The 3,203-nt window shown below is 45.2% G+C and overlaps 1 protein-coding gene across 1 annotated transcript in view; it reads left to right on the top strand.

The window, feature by feature from the left end:
- LOC109474354 overlaps positions 1-3,203 on the top strand; it is an 8,732-nt gene that overhangs the window by 4,667 nt on the left and 862 nt on the right. The window lies entirely within an intron of this gene.

The following is a 3,203-nucleotide window of genomic DNA, read 5'->3' as shown; positions in this document are numbered from 1 at the left end:
AGAGTTTGAAGAAACAACACCCAGTTGGTCTTGTAGCCGAACGTATCGCATATACAGTTATCTGACTTCCTAATTATTCCTTGGAAGAGACGAACACTGAGAGTGTGCAGTCTCAGTTGAAAACCTAATAGCTCGACTACAACTGCAGTCGAGGTCGAGTCGACCGCAACACACATTTAACAACTTTTTTATGGGCTAAACCTCGACTGCTTAAAGTACGTTGTATATAGAACCTGAAATACACCAACCACAAACATTACCAATCATTTCTGGATAACAAAAGGTTGGGTCAACACAACAGTCTACCCTTTATTTTATTTTATTTTTTTTACTCACGTAGGCTGAAGTGAACGGTCAGCATTTTGGTGTACGATACTCCACTAACTTGTCAACTAGTAGTATTGGATAACTGCTATACTTATGCCGGGCAATCTTGCCATTGATTTTGCTTTTCTGCGCAAAATTGCAAATTCATGTTGTTTGAAACTTCTGCGCAGGCCAACTTCATGCGAATACGGCACGTCTACATACCAGCGTGACAGCCATTGATTGGGCAGGTTTCTTTCAAGTTCTTCCAAGAAAACAGGATAGACGTGGTCATACATCCGGTGGCATGATGGACACGTGTACGTAGCGCCTTGACTTCGAAGCTATAAAAAGGGCTGACTTCAGCCACGCCGGCAGATTGCGAGGAGACGACGGCTCGTGGCTCCAGATCAAGACACCGTGTTCACGCCACCGACGGACACTCCAGAGACAGAGCCTTCATCTTGACCAGCCGACTGCAAGGTGAGATAAGTGGACCGTCATGTTGCATAGTACATTTTGGTTGTAATTTGTAAAAAAAACAATGATATTAACAATAGTTTAGCAAATCTCTTAGGATTTGTATTTAGAAAGTTTTTTGGAGGTCTAGAATGTGAATCACATGTACCGTACATGTAAAATACGGTGGTAAATTAATGGTAAATGTGCTGATGTTGACATATTTCTGCACCAATCCTTAGTGAGCTTTTGGCAAAAATTTAGACAGATTAGCCGGCCAAAGAGCCTTGGTGGGCGTCACTCCACCGTCTGGGAAAAGAAGGTGGTGTAAAGTGTCTTTCCTAAGGGCACAACGTCGGGGCATGATCATAAGTATCGAACCCGGGACCTATTGGTTCCAAATCCAACACTCTAACCATTGCGCCACTAACGCTTTAACCTTTCTAGTTAATTCTGTATAGGCGAAAAAAATCACTGTGTGTGTAGTCAACACTAGTACTTTACTTCTAATGCCATAGAAATACTTTTGACTGAGGAGTCCAGATTGGCTACAAACCTCATAGGCGCCACCCCAAGACCCGTTGGGCATGTAGGAACTTCGGTTTCCAGTTTGGACCACTCTTTCCTGTCATCTATGTTCTATGTTTGCTGCCCAGAACCTTGTATTTCACCAGGTAACTTCCCACACGCGTATCCAGCATTGCCTGAAATGTGCGACCACAAGTTTTTCGATCTAACAGGCTGGTTGTTCAGCAAAGTGCACCGTTCGATTAAAAAATAAGTAATCTTTATTAATATCCACTGGGAAATGGTGTCGCCCCTGGCAGCAGAACAAGGTGGGCCATTTAGGAAAGAACCTAGTAGACGTATGCGGCGGCGGCGTTAATTTTTTTCGGGGAGCGACGCGAGTTATGCCGCGGAGGGATGGTTTTGCCGCCAAGGGACTTTGTCGAGGAGAAAGGGTTTCGCAACCTAACCACGCCTCACAAATCTGCGAAGGAGGCTAGATAGCAACAAATTCCGTCCAGACACGGTCAACAACAACAACGCCGGCGCCAAATCCCACCACCCTCCCTCTCCACCACAAATATCTTCCTTTCAGAACGGTCGTCGCCTTCCGATGTCTTATCGCTGATTTGTCGATGCCATAACCGAGCGTATCATAACTTTTATTAAAGTCCAAAAACATTTAGAAACGTATATATACTATAAAAAGCAACATTCTAATTGCAATTGTAAGGGCGGAACATGAAAAAGAGCATGAAAAAAAGCAAAAGCTCGGATTCGAACCGGGTCAAAAAGCGTAGCTCTAAAACCCTAACCTAGAACCTAATATAAGCCACAAAACTTCACGATGTGGATGGAATGAGCTAATACAATTAAGTTAGCCATTCTACGATATTTCAGCAACCATTTCAAAAGACGACTACCGTTTACGAGACAGAAATTAGCCTCTCCGCCACCTACCGAAACCGGGTTTCTGACACCTATTTTACGAGACGACTCCGACAACGCCAGCGTCGAGACCACCTCGCCGACCCACGCCTCCTTACAGACGCCAGCCCCCGGCCGCGTTACCACGTCCAGCCGCTCCATCGAACTTGTCACCTCGCCTGAAATCGACTGGCTGAACCTTACACTTTGTTTTAGTTCTTGAATCTGTTCTCAATTGGAACATTTCCACGAATGTATCTGCTGGCATTTGTCGGGTCGCAGTGTGATTAACTACGATCCTAAGTCTTTCGTGTGGGGTAATTCCTTATCAACGGTCTCCGTGCTTACATGTATACAATAGCTCAAAGTATTTCAAAGAGGTATGAAGTCTGCACGTACTCTTTTGTTGTTTTAATGAAAGTTTTAAACTTAACTTTAACTTAAGCCCCGAGTTGGTGGGGTCTTTCAGATAGTTATGGAAGTTGCTGGTCACTCTTGATTTTCTTGAAGTCACGTTGTCTGTCTATCAGTAAGAAGGCTTTTTTCGGGCGGGAGTTTCCTTCTGTGTTTGTAGAAGTTTGACACTCTCATCCTAACGGGCTAACCCGCGGGTCGGATTTGTTTACTCTTGTGCTTGATGCATGCTGATCGACTTTTTCTGTGCCCAATTTGTTTAGGGGTAAATAAGGCCTATCAGCATCAGTGTACACTTTCTTTAAGTAAAGGGTCCTTTTTTCGTCATTTTTCACACATGGCTGCATGGAAAAAACAGATTTTTCCAGGGTAACGGCTTACTACTTGCCTGACGAGAAGGCATATGCAACACACGTGCTTAACCTGACCCCAGCGCTGGTCCCAATGTTGCGAGCCTCGCTGGCAGGCCCCATCCTGGTACGCCTCGCAGTAGCGCGCCCTGTTGTGATCTTGTGGGAGGCGGGTCGGTCCTCGTGTTGTGGCAGGCGCGCGGGAAGCAACAGCCTGAGTGCGATAATGGACCATTATCT

Source organism: Branchiostoma belcheri, unplaced genomic scaffold (assembly GCF_001625305.1).
Source record: "Branchiostoma belcheri isolate BF01 breed outbred unplaced genomic scaffold, Haploidv18h27 scaffold303, whole genome shotgun sequence".
NCBI lineage: Eukaryota > Metazoa > Chordata > Leptocardii > Amphioxiformes > Branchiostomatidae > Branchiostoma > Branchiostoma belcheri.
Note: the sequence above shows the minus strand (reverse complement) of the source record. Positions and strands in the feature narration are given on the sequence as shown.